General features: G+C 40.2%; 1 long non-coding RNA gene across 2 annotated transcripts in view; it reads left to right on the plus strand.

Annotated features, from left to right (window-relative positions):
* The window catches only part of LOC309387537, a 482,764-nt gene extending 477,748 nt beyond the window's left edge, over positions 1-5,016 (plus strand). For both annotated transcript variants that reach the window (XR_014174619.1, XR_014174620.1), the window contains exon 3: positions 4,490-5,016. This is a non-coding gene — a long non-coding RNA (uncharacterized lncRNA). The remainder of the gene's footprint in view (positions 1-4,489) is intronic.
* Positions 5,017-22,473: the final 17,457 nt, after the last annotated feature.

Consider the following 22,473-nt stretch of genomic DNA (forward strand, 5'->3'; position numbering starts at 1 on the left):
CATGACCACGGGGAATACTGCAACAGTCGTGAAAAATGCACACAAGTCACTTGTTACCGTTCTGTGGTAACTCTAAACGGTCACTAAACGAGCCGTTGTAAGTCGAAGACTGCCTGTAAAAAAGAGCCACTGCTATACTTTTCAAATTCAGAAGTTAAAACTCTGCTTCTGCTGCAAGATGTAGGGAACACACAACAGCACAGAAAAGTCCTCTCTCTTCCAACGCGTTCAGCTGCTGCTTTTCGCTTCCCTCTCCCCCCCCCCCGCCCGTTTCATCTTGGGTAACCACGGATAATCGTGCATTCGTGGTTTCCCGTGGGTGCGTGTGTCCCCGCGCTCCGCTCCTTGCCACGTCGCATCTCAGATGACCTTCTGTCCAAAGTTAAACCCCTGGGACTCTGCTCAGCGCGCACCGTCAGCACTTCAGCGCATTTGCTGCAAAAAAGGCAGAGTCTCGGCCCTTTCTCAGGGGCACCTCGCCGCGCATGCGTCAGGTGCCCGGCGCGGCCGGTGAGAGCAATGACACCGGGTTAACTTTCACCTACTTTTGCCTCGGCTCGCTTGACAAAGAGAGGTAACTCGCGTTCAAACTCCGCCGGCCGCACTGCGCCTGCGCGGCGCCGTCTCCGTTCTTCTCCCACCCCCTCCCCCGCGAAACAGTCCTAGGCTCGAAAAAGCCGCCCGGAGTCACAAGGGATGCTTCTGTAATGTTCTGTGCTTTGCAACATCCTCCCACCAGCGCGCCGTTTAGATCTGGACCGCTGACAAAAACGATTATTTAAATTAATTTAAACAACCCCCAGGGCTTCCGTGTGTTCTGCCTCTGCAGCTAAAGGCACGTCTTTGTTGTTTTTCTGCGGACGGTTCGGCGACCAGCCTCGGTCGGTGTCTTACTATGCTACACACGCCCGTGGCATGAACCTCTGGCAAAGCGAGCTGGTAATGCTCGACGTATGGCGATTGTAAGCAGGAGGACCGTCTTTTGGCAATCTGACCGATTGCAAGAACCCAGCCTTTGTTTTTCCCCAGGCCCGTTTCTGGGAAACACGGATGAAAGCATGCTATTGTTCTCATGGGCTACTTGGGGAATAAAATGCCAGAATAGGAATATCTTTAGACCGAGCCATTCCAGCTCTTTCTTTGCTTTTTAAACTCCCTCCCCCCCTCTCTCTCTTCCAAATCAACTTTGATCCCTTCCAAATAAGTTGGCCTACAATCCCTAGAATTGAAAACACAAACACAGGCACCCAAGCACACAGACACACACATACAAAATCACTGGCTTGGGGTCAGCTTTATAAATCTATTAAGGAGAGAAACTTTGGTGCCGCTGGATTTGGTTGAACTTCGGCTCCCTGACTCCTCAGCAATGCCAGTAAATGAAGGATCCTGGGAATTGCAGTTCAGTGGCATCAAGAGGTCCACACGGGTGAAATTCAGCAGGTTCTGACAGGTTCTGGAGAACCGGTGGCAGAAATTTTGAGTAGTTTGGAGAACCGGCAAATACCACCTCTGGCTGGCCACAGAATGGGGAGGGAATGGAGATTTTGCAGTATTCTTCCCCTGCCACTCCCACCAAGCCATGCCCATGAACCGGTAGTAAAAAAAAAAAAGAATTTTACCACTGGGTCCACAGCTTCTTCCCTTGCATCTCAAGACTACAAGATCCATCTCTCCATCCTCCTCTTTTTCCATTTACTTTTTCAAATAACGCTACAACCTCTAACGGTGATGGCTTCGTTGGCAATTAGATGCTCCTCCATCCTACACACCTTTCATTTGGGGGGCATTTTTTTCTAAACCAGGGCCATCTGACTTTGGCAACTTAAAACTTGTGGACTTTCTACTCCCAGAATTCCCCAGTCAGCCAGGGAGCTGAAGTCCACAAGTCTTAAAAGTTGTGAAGGTTGGACACCCCTGCTTTAAACCCCCAGAAACCAATGAAACATTGACCCACAACCTTTTCTAACTTCCGCCATTTGCAGGTTGTTGGGGTGAGTTATTCTCCTCACACCTTATCCTTTAGCTCATGCAATAGAGGTAGCCCACGACATACGATCACAATTGAGCCCAACATTTTTGTTGCTAAGGGAGCCAGTTGAGTGAATTTTGCCCCCATTTTAAGACCTTTCTTGCCACAATTGTTAAGTGAATCACACTTGTTAGTAATACAGTTGTTAAGTGAATCTGGCTTCCCCATTGACTTGGCTTGTCAGAAGGTCACAAAGGGGAAATCCCCACGAACCTCAGGACACGGCAACAGTCATAAATATGAATCCGTTGCCAAGCATCTGAATTTTGATCACATGATCATGGGGATGCTGCAATGGTCGTAAGTGTGAAAACAGTACAGTGCTGTTTTTCAGTGCTGTTGTAACTTTGAACGGTCGCTAAATGAACTGTTGTAAGTCAAGGACTACCTGCATTGGTTTTGGGAATTTCTTTTTTAAAAAATGGGTGGCTTCAAAGCTGGTTTTGCCCACTTACTTCAATTGAAACAGCCTGGTGAACTGGTGATGTGGCGAGAGGAAGAGCCAGAAGTTGGGGCAACTCCAAGTTCAGCATTGTTGCTGGAGTGGTTCCTGCTGGGTTGTAGCTGAGTTGGAAATTAATCAGCTCAGCTGCTAAAGCAACACAAGGACAACATGAAAACATACAGATGCAGGCCTGGTCTCAGATGGGCACAAAGGAATAGTGGGGATGCAATTTCTAAGACTTTATTGTCAAGGACATCAGCATCCAATCTTCCCTGTAGGCTGTTGCTGTTAAGACATGCCTTTTTGCAAAGAACCCACAATGATTTGTAGTGTTAACATCGAGGAGGCAAAATTCAGGGGTGGGGGGGAAGGAAGCAGAAAGCAATAGTGATAATCTAGCAGAATGAAACCACCACCGAAAGCAATAGCTTGGCCTGTGTTTTTCTAAAGATGAATTGGAAGGCTACGTTCAATAAAATAAAAATAAAAGCGATCCAATCTTAGTAGTCACTATTGAAAAGGCGGTGGCTCCATAGCCAACCTACTCACAGTTTTTGCTGCCAGGAAAATACAAGGAAGACTTGTATGAGAGATGCCAACAATGTATAACTTTCTCCTGCCTCTCTGCAGCCATTAGTGCAGAGAACTGTAAGTAATGCTCAACTGGTTTTATTTTTGATTTGCAAACTGCTGATAAACAGAAAAAGGGGTCAGGCTTTTAAAAAAATCTCCCCGCTGGTTAAATAGGGATCCAAAACCTTCTGTTGCATCCAATTTGAAATGTTCAGAATAGTAATTTCATAATTTTGGGTGCATGAGTAAACTAGTACGATTTTTTCCCCATCTCCATTCGGAAGCAAGAACCACTGAATTCAGTGGGGCTTGTTTCAATGTCTTTTGGGTTATAACTTAAATTACTTGGGGCAAGGTATTAAAGGGTGACAGGGAACTTCATACATCACTATAGCCTTAGGAGTTAATCATAAAGGAAAAATGAATGCAATAGGACAGTGATGGCGAACCTTTTTTGGCTCGCGTGCCATAAGTGGGGGGAGCGCAGGGGGGTCATGTGCGGGCGTGCCGCACCCATAATGCAATGCATGACCCCCAGTGCGCATGCGCGTATTACAGGCGCTCCCCCCCATTTTTACATGCTTTTTTCGCCCTCCCCAGGCTCCAGAGGCTTTATAGGAGCCTGGGGAGGGCGAAAACAGCTGCCCCCACCCCCCAGGATGGCCTCCGGAGGCATCAGGGAAGCCTCCGGACAGTCCCTGAAGTCTTCGGAGCACTCAAAACGATCCTCCGAGCAAACCGGAAGTGACTTCCCGTTTGCTCAGAGGGTCGTTTTAAGTGCTCCGAAGGCTTCAGGGACCGTCCGGAGGCTTCCCTGACGCATTCGGAGCACTCAAAACGACCCTCCGAGCAAATCGGAATTGACTTCCGGTTTGCTCAGAGGGTCGTTTTAAGCGCTCCAAAGGCTTTAGGGACTGTCCGGAGGCTTTTCTGACGCCTCCGGAGGGCGTCCGGGGGAGGCTCTTTTCGCCCTCCTCAGACTCCTATAAAGCCTCTGGAGCCTGGGGAGGGCGAAAAATGGCTTTTAAAAAGGGTGAATTCAGCTGGCCAGCACGCGCATGCGTGCTGGCCAGCTGACAGGGCAGCGCCTCGCGTGCCCTGACAAATGGCTCCGCGTGCCACCTGTGGCACGCGTGTCATAGGTTCGCCATCACTGCAATAGGACTATGAAACATGATTTAAGCCATTTTAACTATTTAAGCAACATTACTAAAAGCATTCTTAAAACATATTGTTTCTAATCTCTCAGTATGTTTTGTTATTTCTTTAAATCAGGGGTCCGCAACCTTAGACACTCAAAGAACCATTTGGACCAGTTTCCCACAGAAAAGAAAACACCGGGAGCATAAAACCCTCCCATGCCTGACTATTTCTTGAGCTGCCATGTAGTTGAATTAAACATTCTGTTTTCTTCTAAAACTTTTCCTTTTCTTTTCTAGGATTTATCCATGGTTGGCCTACCGGGGGTTAAAATGCTCAATAAATCGTGTGCCGACGGGTATCCCACATTGGCGGTTGTGACACATATTTTGAGCAACAGGAAGCCACAGCAGTGGGATGAAAGAGCCACATGAGGCTCCAGAGCCACAGGTTGCTGACCCCTGCCTTAAATAAAATATGTGATCATATAATAAGTTCTTTACCTTTTGTAGTTGTGTAAAATCAGGACTCTTTACAGATTCTGTTTTTAGAAAATCCCTATCAGAAAAAGTTTCCCTATTACTATTCTTTCTTAAAATCAGGATTAGAATGGTTGGAAATGAATAAATAAAAATAAAATGTAACTATTAAAGAAATAAGAATGCTAAATAAGTATCCTCCTTTGAACTGGGTGTCTCCTTCCAAATATTCCTTTGATCAGTCATTGTGGTTTAGACCTACTTTTGCACAGGCTTGTAAAGAAACTTAAATGTAAGGAATAACCTGTACACACCTTTAAGCGCATGGAAATAAGGTTGGATGAAAATGTGATACATAAATATGTTTTTAAAATTAAAATTGTGTCCTAATTTTTTTTCCTACATATGTTTTCTTATCTAAGTGTACCGTATTTTTCAGAATATAAGACTCACCGGAGTATAAGACGCACCAAGGTTTTGAAGAGGCGAATTTTAAAAAAAAGTAGGTAGGTAGATAGAGGGATAGAGAGAGAGAGAGAGAGAGAGAAATACAGTAGGTAGGTAGGGAGAGAGAGAGAATAGGTAGGTAGGTAGGTAGATGTTTCCAGGTGTATTTATCCATGTGCTAGAGAAGGAAATTGCTGACAACCTGCAGCACCTAAGACTTGTTTCTGCTGGGACAGCACTTCATCAATGTAATTCTCATCAACCACTCTAACTAAAGAGCTTTCCGAAAGGGGGGGGGGAGTTTTTGCACTCTGCAAACGTCCCCAACACAGCCTGTTTTTCATGAAAACGGGCCTGGTTTTTTTCAAATAAAAGGCATGAATAGCCGGGGGGGGGCTTGCAGAGTGCTCCTGGGGGGGGGGGGGGAGAGCAAAAAGCAGGCCCGTTTTTTGTCAAAAAAATTGCATGCATAGCCTTATGGAGGCTTATAGAGTGTTGCTGGGGGCTGGGGGGGCAAAAAGGCCCATTATTTGCTCATTTTTGCCATCCCCAGCCCCCAGGAGCTCTCTGAAACCTCCATAAGGTATGTACAGCCATTTTGTGAAGGGGCGGGGCTTCGGGAGGCAAAAAAATGCTGTATTCAATGTATAAGACGCACCCAGATTTTCAGCCTCTTTTTTGAGGAAAAGGTGCGTCTTATACTCTGAAAAATACGGTAATTTCCTTTCAAGTCAGTGTGCCTACCACAGTACTGCAGACTTCCACTTCAATTAATGAGGTATTTAACAGTAAGATATATGTTTACTGCAAATTTACCCTGATTCTGTTTAGGGAACATAGGACTGTTGACTGTTGCAGCAAAGCCAAAAAAAGACGCTGAGCTTGTCGATCAGAAAGGTCAGCAGTTCGGCAGTTTGTATCCCTACTGCGTAATGGAGTGAGTTCCTGTTATTTGTCCCAGTTTCTGCCAAACTAGCAGTTCGAAAGCACGTAAAAATGCAAGTAGAAAAATAGGAACCACCTTTGGTGGGAAGATAACAGCGCTCCCTGCGCCTTTGGCATTTAGTCATGCCAGCCACATGACCATGGAGATGTCTTCGGACAGCGCTGGCTCTTCGGTTTTGAAACGGAGCTGAGCATCGCCCCCTGGAGTCGGGAACTACTAGCACATATGTGCGAGGGGAACCTTTACCTTTAGACTAATACATCCTGATTTTAAAAGTATGTTCAATATTGCATCCTATTTCAAAATCTAGATCAAACGCACTGTTTTGCGGCCCTGGGTTTTTTTTAAATTAAAAGCAACAGGACCGTTCTTTCCTAAACGAGATCAAGTTTCAGTTACTCTTCTAACCATTTCCATTTGCTTTGCAAGAAAAATAAAATGGGGGGAGGGGGAGGTCAATGCACGATGGTAAACGGCAATGTGGAATAACACAGGTTTTTAAAAGTTTGTTCTTTTGTTCTTATTCTTGTCATCTCAAACACTCTCTCACACACACCATTTCATTCTCCTAAAAGGTTATATTTTGCATTCTTTCCACTGAGAGAAACCCCCCCACACACACATACACTTGATCGTGTTGAATGTTGGCAGCGCCAGAGCATGTTTTCAATTCTTGCTGAGTCTATTTCTTTGTGTATTGGAGGTTACTATCGGTCAGATCTTCACAGTGCAAGTGGTGCCTGCTGTAAAACCTCAACTATTCCTTTTACAGGAAATCATAGCTTTGTTATATGTACACCAACCATTTTATGTCATGTTTGCCTTCACTGCTTGCTTTCTTTCTCCCGGTGAGCTTTAGATTTTCAGTGCATACCCTTTTCAGTTTCAGTCCCCCAATTATTTTAATCAGAATAGAGCTGGAAGGGACCTTGGAGGTCTTCTAGTCCAACCCCCTGCACAAGCAGGAGACCCTCTACCATTGCAGACAAGTGGCTGTCCAGTCTCTTCTTAAAAACCTCCAGGGATGGAGCATCCACAACTTCTGAAGACAAACCATTCCACTGGTTAATTGTTCTCACTGTTAGGAAGTTTTTCCTTAATTTCAGGTTGTTTCTCCCCTTGATTAGTTTCCCTCCATTGTTTCTTGTCCTGCTCTCTGAAGCTTTGGAAAATAAGTTGACCCCCCTCTTCTTTGTGGCAGCCCCTCATTTCTAAGAAATTCTCATTTCTAAGAAAGGTTTTGTGGATCGAAGCCTGCAGCTATTTTATAAGTAAAATACTGACAGAAACTATTTTTTTTTAAAAAAAAACCACCCATCTCCTCAACTAGGTAGTGTACTTTGACCATCAAAATGCTTCCACTGGAATGATTAAACATTTTCAATTCATATTACATGAAAATGTAAAATTCTAATTGTTACTGCTGCCATAATGGTACCACCATGCTAAAAACCTAAATTAATTAGCAAAAAAAAAATTGAAAGAACAAAAGGATATTTCACCATGTAAGCATTTTAAAAAGCCATAAGACTCCTCAAATGTTAAGCAATCCACTGAAAGAGCTAGGCTTCTTATACCACCTCAATCAATAGCATGTTGAGGCTAATTACAACTGAAGCATGCAGGAAGAATACATGAGAGATGAACCTTAAAGTCCATCTTAAAGTCCTTTGATATTTTAAGAATTAATAGGAGCAGCAGCTTGAATTGAGTATGGAACTAAAATGGTAGTCAGTGGATCTTAATAGGTATGAGATGATCAAAGCATATGGCTCTTATTTACAACCTGTGTCTGTGGGGTCCCAGGTGCACTCTGAGCTTGGTTGTTTTCTTGCAGATATTTCATTACCAAACTAGGCAACATCAGCATGACAATAAAATAACCAGAGGGAAACTATTCATCTTTGAGCTACAAATATTCTGTCAGTGACTGTGTTGTGTTGTGTATCACTTGCAACTTCCAGATCCTTTTTAAGGACTGCTTCACAGACAATACATTAGAGTAGTCCAGTAGGCATACAATCGAGCATAAACAACCATGGCAATATTCAACATTATGAGGCTGGAATTAACTTTCGTGTTGCTTAAAGCTGGAAAGAAATCACTCTTCAGAAGTTGTCACTTTGCACACAGAGAGCAAGGCCAGAGCAAAAAGCATCTCTCAAACTACAAATTGGCCTCTCCACGGAATTCCTTTATATTCCACAATATGGAGAGCATCAGAAACTTTGTCAAAGTTTTATAAAACACTTATTTCTCTCCATAACAACCTGCACATTTCATTAAATGTGTGGCAACTGCACATTAAATCCCTCCTCCTGCAAAATACTGGATAATTTATACTTTTTCTGACATCAAAATCTTAACGTCTTCTGCAGCTTCTCTCTATCTTTCCCACAATTTTAGCATTTGCCAATTATTTCAGAATTGGAAATAACTTTATGATATCAAGAACCCAGTAAATTGAATCAGACATTACTAATCTGGGACAAGGGAGAGGTGTGATTAAACAGCAACTCTAAATTTTGTAGCTGTCCATTTTAATGAAATGCCCTTGCCTGGCCACGAGTGTTCATATTAAGAAATGGGCTGAGAGGTACTTTACATGTATCTTGAAATGAATCCCGAGTTCATGACCAAAGTTGTTTCCTTAAGCAGCTTAAGTTTCTTTTCAATCTGACTTAAAAATAATTATTGGGAAGTTGCTGTCCCGGAAGGAAATGTGTTCCTGAAATGTGTTGAAAAGCTCTGATCAAAAGAGCTAATATAAAGTTTCCGGAGAATCTCTGAGTTGTTTCTTTCACTTCAAGTTATACAAATCTTAATAATTAGACATTCAGGCATACATTTGCAATCCCCTGGTTTGCGGGTTTTAATGTTTTAAAGGAGTAACATTACAGCAAAAATGTTTAATGTTGTCCTGAAATAGTGTGTAGGAAAGTGGACTTATACACCCACACACTCCACAAGTCACTGTTATTTTCAAGAGGTGAAAGTTGCAGAAACAATGACCAAATTTTCAAGCTTTTGTTTTTATGTTTAATGAACAAAGTACAAAAGTAGATTTCTAGGTAGGTGTTCAAGACTCATTGCATCAGAGAAGAATCCATGGCTAATTGGTGGAATATAGCAAAGGAAGTAATGACCTAAATGAATAAATAACTAAACTAATGAAGTAAACCAACACAATAAGAACAATTCTAAATTGTTTCTAAGACTCATGTGAGTTAAATTTTCCCCTAATAAAAAGGTAAACAGAGCAGAGGAGTTAGACAATTAAAAAAGGAACAATCCTATCTTAAATCTTCAAAACTGAATGTCAAAAGAGCACTGACATTTCCACCAGAAGAGTAGAAATATGAACTAAAACCAAAGGGCTAAACTCATTTACTTATGTCCAGAAAATAAATGGCAGCATCACCTAAACCCCCATTATGAGTTTAGCAATTTAGGGTACACAGTTACTTGGAAATCCTGATTACACTGTCAGGAAATCAAGCACTAAAACTTACCTTGGGCTTTGTTCCAGATATATGACTATGGAGATTCTCTGTCATCCAGGTCATTGTGGCCCCAAAGGTGCTTTTTCAAAGGGCAACTGGACTTTTTTTGTTTTTCTTTGAAGATGTTTCACTTCTGATCCAAGAAGCTTCTTCAGTTCTGAAGAAGCTTCTTGGATGAGAAGTGAAATGTCCTCAAGGAAAAACAAAGACTGTCCAATTGCCTTTTGAAAAAACATCTTTGAGACTTCAGATTTATGGAAAGTTGTATGCTTGATAGCTTGATGGAAGCAGGACGAGACATACACTGTATATAGAAATATAGCTTGTGAAGTGAAGCTAAACTGAGTACTTCTCCTTGACTAATGGCTTTCTAAATGCCTAACTACAATACTTAAAAAAAGAGGTCCTTGCAAATAAGTCACTTACCTTCCATTTCACAGTTGTACAGTCAAGAAAAAAGGTTTAATTATTTCAATTGTATTTAAATGTCTGTTACCCCATAGAAATGCACATCTTCTAGACAAGGGGTGTCAAACTTAAGGCCCATGGGCTGGATCTGACTCACAGAGTGCCTAGATCTGACCCGTTAGGCCACCCTGGAAACAGTGAAGGACCAGCTCACAGTGCCTCTGCCAGCAAAAATGGAACCTGGGAGTTTTCACTGGCAGAGGCTTGCAGGAGACTATCACAGCTGAAAATGGAGCGCAGGAGGGCTGTGGACAGCACTCCCAAGCTCCATTTTTGCTGGCAGAGAGCTGCAGGAGGCTGTCCCAGATGAAAACAGAGCTCAGGAGCCCGGTCCACTGTAGGCACCCCCAACATGAGTGAGATCAAGCTGGCTACTCCTACCCCACCCCACACCCCGGAAGTCAAACAGAACCCTGATGTGGCCCTCAATGAAATTGAGTTTTACAACCCTGTTGTAGACCCTGTCTAGTGGCATTCTTTGGCCAAAGGGACTAGAAGCATGCCCATCCTGGTTAAATGGATTGGATGGATAAAAACAACTGGGGAGTTGATATAGTTCCAAAGCTGGAAGGATGCCACTGAGAAACTAGAGTGGAAGCCACTTCCCCATGAGACCCTGAGCAGATCTCTCCAGATGATCTAAATGCCTCAGATGAATAACATTGCAGAAGGTGATCTTTTCAGACTTGGGTCTTAGTGATATTCTCTGTAACAGTTACGTCTTGCAATGAAGCTTATATCATTTAACCTCAGCACTAATATGCTTTGACAACAACTTTTTTTTCCTGTTATGCCCCTATGATGTTGTCTTCATCTTCACAAGTGAGACGGGCTGAAATCATATTTAGCTCTACCAAGAGGGCTTTCTTCCTTATTACAGCAAATCCAAGGGCAGCCTCAAGGTGTATAATTCTATTAGGCTTTGTCACTAAACTTTGAGAAAAATTGGAACCGGTAATTGAGATCAGCAATTGGGACTGATGGGGACAACAAATTTCATGCTAATATAGTTTTCTGCTGATGCAAGGATGGGTGCAGAGCGCTCTTAATTCAATAGTGGCGAAGGGTAGGGCCATGATGCCACAATGAATATTCAAAAATATGGAGAATGTCGGAAAGCAAATGTTGTAATCTGAAACAATCATGAAATGAAAATAATTTGATGCCAGATCTACCATTCAGCTCATGAGGTCTATATTTCTATGAAGAATCAGATGTACTGTTAGATCTATCTTAGTGTTCCCATTATATCTATGGCACTTATATTCTATTTACAGAAATAGGTTATCATATTCCACAAAAAAGGAGCTATCCCTTTACTTAGGAAAAAACCCTGAAATTTAAGAACATTAATACTAATAAACTCACTGATGCTAAGGGTTTCACAGATCTCTTTTTTTACTATAAGAGATTAATGTGGCTGCCTTTTGTTAAGTAAACGTTGCATTACACATGAACACAAATTGGAGAAAATTCTGAAACTAAAATTAGCTTATAATGGAGGGGCAACAGTTTTGACAGGAACAAGGTATGTTACCTCAGCGTATATCCAGAAAGAAAAACAACAGAAGGGGTGGGAAATAGACCTGGCTTATAGAGTGAACTCTGCATATGCCAGAACACACAATGTCCCCCAGGGAGGTGCATATTAAATTTCTTAGGAAAAGCACAAGAGATGAAATTCTGAATACACAAAGGGGACAAGCCCTGATATACAAAGATAAGGAGATAACCATACTGAAACAGATCCCCAAGAAAGTGAGGGAGAAAAGAAAATCCTATTCGCAATTGGCGAATAAATTATACCAGAAGGGGGTGTGGTTTCGTTGGTTGTTGCCTGAAGGTATGTTAATATTCTGGGAGGAGACAAGAGTTAGAATTAATACACCCATAGAGGCGCAGGCCTTTATGGAAAAAAATAAACTACTCCTAGAAAAACCAGAAGATATCCCAGTAGATGCACAAGACACAGGAGGGGCCGGAGCACTGCCAACGGGGGGAGACAGGGGGACATCAAGAAAGCTCAGATCACACAAATAGGTAAGAAAATCCACATGATATAAATTAATTGAAATTATTAATGAATCTATCACACTGACTATATGCTATAATGTAATATTTGAATGCTATGCAAATGTATAACATGAGTCTGGAGGGGGGGTATACACACCGCAGTTTGCGGCTGCCACAATTTGTAACTTTCCCCATACCTTTTCCTTTTGTAAAACACCAAAAAAGCAATAAAACTTTGTTTAAAAAAGGTATGTTACCTCAGCAACTACAAAGCAACTGAAGTGGTTCCAATTTTATTTATTAAATTTATTTGATTGGCTTTACATTTCACCGTTCCCCAAGGAGTTCAAAACAGGATATTTGGCTTTAATTCCTTGACACTGTATCCTTCCACCAGTTTTTCTCACAATAACATTATGAGACACGGAGGTAAGAAAGATGAACTTGAACAAAGTCACCAGGGCGAACAAAGTTCAGTGGCGAACATCAATCGATCTTCCGCATCCAGGTCAAATACCTTCCATCACTTCACCCTATTGACTTTTAACATTAATTATGTTTTCAAGCTTATTTAAAGCACTATATAGTTTGAGCCTCCTGTAGTCTACTTTAAGAGTGATAGTCTCCCTGTGAATAGGAGAATTAGTATATATTAAAAGTCACTTTTTTATTTTGTTTATTGTTACAAGTGTGTGCTGAAGTGCTTTATGCTAATCATTGCCACCCGAATTCCGCCCCCAGGACAATGCCAAAGAAATAGTGTGCGCATGTCTATGTATTTTTACATATGTAAAAAGGTAGGGAAAAAAAGAAAAAAGGAATGAAAACAACAACAACATAGAATTATGCCTTCTTTCTGTTTAGTAATTACAGTATCCTCTTAATCTTTTCTCCTTCCTCTTTGTCCCTTTTTAATTCAAATCCTGAAAACATTAATTTGATATTTCTTTCAACAAAACATCCATATCAAGATTCCAGTATTTGTTTTTTTTTTAAGTGTTATTTTTCCATTGACTTTGCCTTTCTTCAAGTTCCGTTCATAGAATCATTCTATGAGGCAGATTAAAGGTAAAGGTTCCCCTTGCACATATGTGTTAGTCGTTCCCAGCTCTAGGGGATGGTGCTCATCTCCATTTCAAAGGCAAAGAGCCAGCGCTGTCCGAAGACATCTCCATGGTCATGTGGCCGGCATGACTTAACGCTGTAGGCGCACAGAACACTGTTTACCACCAAAGGTGGTCCCTATTTTCCTACCTGCATTTTTTACGTGCTTTCGAACTGCTAGGTTGGCAGAAGCTGGGACAAGTAACGGGAGGTCACTCCGTTATGCAGCACTAGGGATTCGAACCACCGAACTGCCGACTTTTCTGATTGACAAGCTCAGCGTCTTAGCCACTGAGACACCTCTTATGTGGCAGATTGGCTGTCTCTAAATATGATAAATTTTAAAACACAATCTTTCACTGTAGAAATTTCATTGCTTTTCCAACTTTTGCATAGGTAGGCTTGTGTAGTTGCAATGAATTTCTCCAACTTATTGTGCTGAACCAGGGACTCAAATTGCCAAGTCTTGGGGTCTCCAATAGACGTGGGAAGCATAAACATGAAGAGTCCCAGTCTGTGAAAGTTGGTGAGATGAGTTTTACTCAGTCTTGTTAATTAGTTATAACTATACTGGATGAATTTAGAATATTAAAAGCCTGGTGATTTAATTTCTCCATTTGAGTTACAGTTTTAATGCAATTGTTGCATTGAAAAAAACATATTGGCATTCACTTCCTGCAAGAAATCTATTGGTATTCACTTCCAAATGCAGTGTAAGCACACAATATTTGTTCTTGGCAAGTGGCCCAGGCCATTTCTAGCTAGTCATTTTCTGAAATCATATAAATGATTTCTTTCTTAGCCAGAGACAATAGCTTGTATGTTAGGATAAAAGAGTTGCAGTTCATAAACAGATGAAGTCACTTTCAAGATGATTATAAAAATTCAATAACAAGCAAGGCCTACATTTCCCAGTACAATTCTTGTCTGTAAAGGATTTGAATGCCATCTTTTTTTTTAAAAGGGCAATAGCTCTGAACTGCAAGCACTGAGGAAAAGTGCTTGTAAGTGCTTATTGATGGGCAGGGATCCTATTTGTAAGACGGGAGCCTTGCCCCAGCAATAAATATGTGTATCCACAGCAGAAAATAAGACGTATCTCAAACTGCTCAATTTATCTGTTATATTTTAATTTAAATGTATTTCCCCCTCCTGTTTATCCCAGTTCTCAAGGTTGCTTACAATAGTAGCAAATACCCTAAGTAGCAAAATAGTAGCAAATACCCTGTTCTCCAAAGCACCTGAGGGTAGAACAAGAAGCAATGGGTGGAAACTAATCAAGAAGAGAAGCAACTTAGTACTAAGGAGAACTTTCCTGACAGTTAGAACAATTAATCAGTGGAACAACTTGCCTCCAGAAGTTGTGAATGCTCCAACACTGGAAGTTTTAAAGAAGATGTTGGATAACCATTTGTCTGAAATGGTGTAGGGTTTTCTGCCTAATCAGGGAGTTGGACTAGAAGACCTCCAAGGTTCCTTCCAACTCTGTTATTCTATTCTATTTTATTCTATTCTATTCTATTCTATTCTATTCTATTCTATTCTAAGTATAACATCAAATAAAATCAGAACTAAAATTAAAGCCAGTTATTGAAGTAATTAACAATTAAAAGCTTGACAAAAGAAATGTATCTTACATATTCCCAAATACATTGTTTATGGATCACACACATACTTTTTCTGTACATGTAGTCCTCGCCTTATGACCACAATTGAGCCCCAAATTTATGTCGTTAAGTGAGAATTTGTTAAGTGAGTTTTGTCCCATTTCATGACCTTTCTTGCCATAGTTATTAAGTGGATCACTGCAATTAATAAGTTAGTAAGCCAGTTGTTAAATGAATCTGGCTTCCCTGTTGACTTTGCTTGTCAAAAGTTTGTAAAAGGTAATCACTTGCCCTCAGCACACAGCAACTGTCCTAAGTACGAACCAGTTGCCAAGCTTTTGAAGATTGATCACATGATCATGGGGATGCTACAAAGGCCATCACTTTTATCAGTGCCATTGTAACTTTGAACAGTCACTAAATGAACTGTTGTACGTCAAGGACTACCTGTATACCCAAAACATGGACTTCTAGCAGCTGCCAAAGATAATTTTCAAGTGATCTAACTTGGCAGCTTCGTACTGGGAGAGACTGACCCACAGATAATCTTTGTTGAGCTGTTTTTGTGAGATTGGCAGCTACCCTAAATACATAAATAATAAGTCTTAACCAAGTATGTTCAGCCCACATGCAGCCCTGGACTGTTAGTAAGATTGTAAACTTTTAACATTGTAATTTATATTCATTAACTATATAGCAATAGCACTTAGATTTATATATCGCTTTACAGTCCACTCTAAGCAATTTGCAGAGTCAGCACATTGCCCCCAACAAACTGAGTCCTCATTTTACCCACCTCAGAAGGATGGAAGGCTGAGTCGACCTGAGTCATTATATATCTTATATGCAATTCATGACAATTCCTTTTAACTCAATGCAGCCCAGGCAAGGCAAAAGGTTGGCCATGTCTGCTACAAGCTATTTAGGGCTCTAAAATAAAAATTTCAGCATTTGGCAACTGGTGACCACAGCAGATCGTTCAGAACAGGCATCCCATGATTGTTACATCTTGCACTGAGCTGCAACATTTTGTACTAACTACAATTTCTTAACACTTTGCAAGGATAACCTCATGTCAACTGTAGTTGCAGTGGTCAAGGTGCGGTTAATTGCAGTGAGGATGCAATTGAAGTTACATTTTTAAAAAATAGATGTAGCTTCATTTGTACCATTGTGGCTTCTGTCTTGACTTTTTTGACCACATCCTGCTAGAAGGAGAAGGAGGAGGAGGAGGAGGAGGAGGAGGAGGAGGAGGAGGAGGAGGAGGAGGAGGAGGAGGAGGAGGAGGAGGAGGAGGAGAAGAAGAAGAAGAAGAAGAAGAAGAAGAAGAAGAAGAAGAAGAAGAAGAAGAAGAAGAAGAAGAAGAAGAAGAAGAAGAAGAAGAAGAAGAAGAAAGAACCACCCAAAGGGGCTTAAGGTTGTGATTCAAAGAATTGCTGCTTGGACTCTCAAGATGCAGAGCTAAGAATGAGTGGCCGGTAGATATTTCAGGAATCAGACATCTTTTAAAGGGAGGGAAACAGTAATAGGCCTTCCTATTCCCCAAAACATGCAAGCTTTGTGCAATTCTGATCACTCCACAACAGTTGGGTGGCCTTATGAATCTGGAGAACTGCAGGGCCAAACAGTCACCATGGCAACCAAGGAGACACAATTAAAGAGAATAACAGAGCAACAGAGCCCAGTTAAGACTCCAGGCTCCTTCCTGAACCTGAAGTCCTGAGGCAACAATCCTGCAAAAGTAGGCCAATTAAATCCCAAAAACGTACATATGATTTAAGCTGCCTCTAAACTTGCTCCAGATTACACTGGGGAAATGCGTTCAAGGTATTTCCCATTTATTTTTCTTGCCAGGCTCCTTTTTCTCTGAAGGTTGCCAGGCAAGATGGCATCGGAAGCCTCAAACTGGGCAGCTTGATGTTTAGAAGCAGCCCAAACTCATAAAAAGTCTTTGACTTCAAAAAGTGGGCAGAACTGGCTCAAGAGTATAGATATGCATAAATAAAGATGGCGTGGTTTGCCCTGACTTTCCCCCCCCTCCCCCTCCCTGGCTTTCCTTTTTTTCCCCATAGATAATTTTTATTAAGGAATTTTTTGAAAGAATAAAAATACAAATTTCGAAAAGAAAGAAAAAGTAAGGAAAGAAAAATAAGACGCAAATAAAAAGGTACAGAAAAAAATTAAGGAAAAAAGGAAACGAAAGTTATAAATAAGCAACTTCCTGTTTTCTTAAGAGCGTTACAAATACCGTTATATTTTACCATGTCTAAAGTTACATAATTTCCTTCTTTCTGCAATCTACCCTTTCTAATCAACCAACTCATAAATCACAAATTCATTTTTCCCTTTTTTTCCAGGAAAAAATCCATATGGGCTTATCAGTCACTAATAAACGCTGTTCTTTCACCAATTAAACTTTTAATAATTGGCTTTCTTTTTTATGTATGGAAAGTCCATTTTAAAATCTTTTCTCTCTGTGGAGATATAGAAATGATAGGATGCCTACCAGCGTTTGTTGAATCTCAGCATCCATTCTGCATGTAGTAAGTTGCTTCTACTGTCTGAAGTTCTGTTGAGTTCATTTAAAGGAAAACAATCTCTTGTTTTGACATAGTTCGTATTTCCTTATTATATTTCCTATTTGGCTCCAAGATCTCGGTCTGAATGTACCTTCATTCAGCTCGGGGATTTTGGGGGTAGCACAAAGTCAATAAAACCAGTTTGATTGTGTTGTAGCAGTTAAGGCAACCGGCTAGCAACTGGAAGACTGTAAGCTCTAATCCTGCTTTAGGCATAAAGTCAACTGGGAGACTGGGAGCCAGGCACTCTCTCTCAACCCTAGGAAGCAAGCAATGGCACTTCTGAAGAACCTTGGCAAGAAAACTGCAGGTTACCCAGATCACACAGTTTGATGGAAATTGATTTTTTGTATGTTATATAAATAAAATGAACAAAACATGAAAAAAAAACCCTGCAGGGTGTCAACTCTGAATCAAACCTGGCTGAAGCCATCTTATACTGGTTGATACTTGTCACGCATTATGGGGGGACAATGATGGGGAAATAGTTAGACCGCCTAGGAGACAAAATAAAGAGTTCTTCTGTGGGAACCAAGGTCATTCCAACAGGGGGCAATAGGAGGAGGCCAAAGTGGTCAAAGGAGCCCTCCAACTGCTTTGATTGGACAATGTGACCTGTGACACCTGGGGAGGGAAACATTTGCTCTTTTTATTACACGGAAACCGCGGGAAACTTTAGAGTTGGTTTTCACTGGCTGTGCCGATATGTTGTGTCCAATAAACACGTTCTCTGAGGAATGTTCCTGCCTTGGGGTTCTGAATTCTTTGGATCCGTTACTTGAAATGTTGACACAGGGACTTGCAGGCAGTCACCAGACGTCAACAGCAAGTAAGTAAAATATAAGGAAAATTTCACTACTGTCCATTTCTCGATAGACAGCTAGGACTTGTTTCTTTCACAAGATGCTGCTGCATGTGATTGCTCAGTCATATTTCCATATGACTACCATAAATTAATAATTTCAGGACGTGTTCCCACACTTATCTACACAAATCACATGCAAACAAATATCCTTGGTTATTTACATGCTGATCCAGATCAATATTGCTCTGATTCAAATTTTGGGTTGTGCAAACCTGATTAGGCTCTGTGGCATTTCATTAATTTCAAGCATGTTTCCTACAGTACGTAGCAGCTTTAAACTTTCTATTATTAGGGTTGGCACAGAATAGGGTGTTTATTATGTAAAAAATGATCCCTCCAATTACAAGGTAAGCATTAGGGAGCAATCTTGTAGTTCTTCATTGTTTCTCACTGTTGAACTGCATGCCATGAATGTATGTTCTGACTACAGACTAATCCCAGCACCGACTGCAGTTGAAAACTATCTTGAGAAGGCAATCAGGCTGAAGCGATAGCTACATTCTGTGTCTCTTTTGTTCAGTAATCTCAAGGTCTCTAATGCAATGAATCTCATCTCGTGACCAAGAACTTTTTCAATGAAATCTCTTCTGTTGATGGTTAAGTGTTAAAGAGTCTAATCTAAGTTCCAATATTTTTAAACAGGCCGACTTTCCAATTGCACACAGATTCAATGAGAACAAACAGAACTAACTTTTGAGGGATTCTGCATATCTTAGCATTAAAATTGTAAACACAGAATAGTCTTACAAAGGTAAGGATAATTTTTAGACAAAGGATGGAGAACTTGAATCCTCCCCTTACTCTACAAATGTTGGATGATATTATTTCTAACATAAGCCTTGTTGACTAGAAACAACAGGGATGGAATCCTGAATTTAGCAGAACAGAATAGCGGAATAACAGAGTTGTAAGGGACCTTGGAAGTCTTCTAGTTCCACCCCCTGCTCAAGAAGAACAACTTATATTATTTAAGACAAGGTTGTCCAATGTCTTCTTTAAAACCCTCAGTGTTGGAACACTCACAACTTCTGGAGGTGAATCATTCCACTGATTAATTGTTCTGTCAGGAAATTTCCCCTTAGTTCTAGGTTGGTTCTCTCTTTAATCAGCTTCCATCCATTGCTTCTTGTTCTGCCTTCAGGTGCTTTGAATAATAGGTTGACCCCATCTTCTTTGTGGTGGCCCCTTAGATATTGGAATATTGCTATCATGTCAACCCTAGTCCTTCTTCTACTTCTAGACATAGATTGAATTTGAGTGCTACTTTTCATTTTAAATATAACCAAGCAGTTTCTAAACCAAAAGAAAAATATATTTGTAACTCACTGTGCTTGTCTTTCCATTATAAAAACAGTGGTCTATGCAGAGTTAATTTGATTAGCCTCAACAGCAATGACAAAAGATCTTATTTGATATAGAATTATCTGTCTGTATTGGGGGTGTTAGGGAAAAAAAGATCTTCAAAAAGATTCTCTGGAACCAAACTATTATTAGGTCAGTGATGTGGCAGATAATTTAATCTTAGTCATCCAATCTTTTTTTACATCAGTTATAAACAAACTTATATCTCCTCCTTTTAGAGTTACATCATTCCCTTCTTCCTATGTTCAACCCTTTTTAATTAGCAAATTCATACATCACCAATTCATTTTTTCAGCTTCAGCAAAAAGTCCACAAGAGATTTTTAGTCATTATCTTATCTCTGATCAAACAGGATCATTTTTGCCATTTTCACAAATTCCATTCTTTTTCCAATCCATTCCTCCATTGTGAATATTTCAATATTTTTCCATCTTGGTGCATATGCTAGTCTCACTACAGTTATTATGAACAAAGCCCATCTTCCATAGGTCTTTTCTGATTCACTATCCACAAATTGCAGTAAAAAAATATTCTGGTTTCATCTCAATTTTAATCTTAAAGGTTTTTTTAGCATTATATGAATTTGTACCCATGTTTATATTATTTATTTATTGCTTTTTCACAAGTCCACCATGCATGGTGAAATTATTGTTCATGTTTTCCACATTTCCAAAACTGATTAGAGGTACCTTTATACATCTTGAATAATTTCACTGGTGTCATATATCAACATTACATTATTTGTCAAATGTTCTCTTAAATTGTAACACAATGTAAACATTAGTCCTTTTAATCACATACTTTCCCATTGGTCCAGTTATTATTTTAGCCACTTTAACTTGTTCTTCTATTTCAAATCTCAGCGTAGGTTTGCAAATGCTAGCAATCATCTGTTCATTATTTGTCAATTTAAAATTCCATTTTATGGAATTTTTTTTTTGTTCCAATTACTTTTTTATCTATATTATATTTCTTTCTTAATTGTGCATATGAAAACCATTGGAAACCTAAATCCCTGTGCAGGCAGTTTTTCTCTTGACATTATTATAAGTTCCCCTTGTTCTTGTACTTAACAAATCTTGATACTTTCACTTGTTGCATTTTTCTCTCAGGCGTATTATCTTTAAGCCCTCGCCACGTACAGTGAGATTTCTGCTTAAATTTGCGTGGATTCATTGAATATGCAATTAAATAAAGTACTAATGTGCCCAAACTTTGGTGGGGTTATTCCAAATCATGCAGACTCCAAATTCACAATCTGATCAAACTGTAAAAAAAAGTGCCACAAAAGTGTGAATACAAGATGGAAGACCAAAATTAGAGAAGATGCAGCAATTGCAAAAGTGATAGTGTACAGAAGCTTAACCAAAGTAGGTTTATGACACATTCAGCAAGACATTCAGAAACTTTGAATTCAGTTTTAAGGGAAGGAGTTAAGGGACCAATAAAAAACAACAGAATATGGAATTACTTAAACAGATACTAGCAATAACCTACAATGTTTAACCTTCAAAGTACAGTACAAATATTTTGGTTAGTAATTTGGGAAATATTTTTTTTCATAATGTTTATCCTTATATGTTTTATTAGTAGCTGCTTATCTTCTACTTTGCTTTTTTGCATTGTGATTGCTGTTTAAATGATGTGTCAAAGTTTATGCAATACAAAAAGGAAAGTGCAAATCATCTCTCTTTGCCTCCTTCCTTGTCATTTGCCTCCAGATTTGAAAATCTATTGGGATTGGGGTGATGGGGGCAAGTGGCATCGTGTGTCACAATGTCATTACTTGAATTATGCAATTGGAACATAAATTGCTTACTGTATGTCACTTGTATGATGACATGCTGATGCATGTAACATTATGGATGCCCACGTCTCCAAAATTCACAAGAATTTTGTATTCACAAGAATGTTTCACTACACCAAAGTTTCATGCATATTTATAATTTCAAACTACCTATAAAAAGAGTTTCTAATGGATTGAAAGTTCAAGATCTCTAGTTTTCTTACATCCTTCAATTTTGTTCTTTCCTTGTCCATCCATAAATCAGAGCAGGATCTATAGACTCTGTCAAAAAAGAAAAGTGACAGTCTTGCTTTAGGCAGCTTATTTTAAACAGTATGATGGGACAATAAATATATATCCATGGTTGTTTTTCACAAGGAAAAACAGAAGCGGAAACACTAGTGGATTTTTCTACGTGCAAGAAAGACAAGTTTATTATCCATATTATGTGGCGAAAGAGTGCTTTTATTTGTTTAGTCACTTGAAACCACTTCAGTCAACAGATTTGAAACAATGAACAAAAGCGAAAATCACATCCAATGCAGCCACTAATACAAAGTACTATACTGTAAGACAAATCTGCTCTTATAATTACAATTACAATTACAATTAATTATAGAAAAGCAATTAAATATTCTTGGCAGTATTCTTGTCTCTACAGCTAGTTGGGTATAACAGTTAAGGCACCAGGCTGGAGACCAGGAAGTTATGAGTTCTAGTCCTGCCTTAGGCAAAATACCTAGCTGGGTAGAACTTTGGGCCAGTCTCTCTCTCTCTCTCTCAGACCCAACCCACCTCACAGGGTTGTTGTGAAAATAGGAGGAGGAAAGAGTATTAGTTATGTTCTCTGCTTTGAGTTATTTATAAAAATAATACCGTAAATGTGAGCTAAAATGACTTTTTAAAGAAAAGATCTTCTGGAACAGGTAGGTTTTTACAAACTTCTGAAAGTCCAGGAGCAAGCTCTGGGTAGTCTGTCTCAGAGGTGAATATTTCTTAAACGAACTAGTCCCGTGATGGCGAACCTGTGGCATGTGCGCCACAGGTGGCATGCAGAGCCCTCTCTGCAGGCACACGAGCCATCACCCAGCTCAGCTCCGCCCTGCATGTACATGCGCCTCCCG

The sequence above is a fragment of the Natrix helvetica genome (genome assembly GCF_964273705.1).
Source record: "Natrix helvetica genome assembly, chromosome: 2".
Classification (NCBI taxonomy): domain Eukaryota; kingdom Metazoa; phylum Chordata; class Lepidosauria; order Squamata; family Natricidae; genus Natrix; species Natrix helvetica.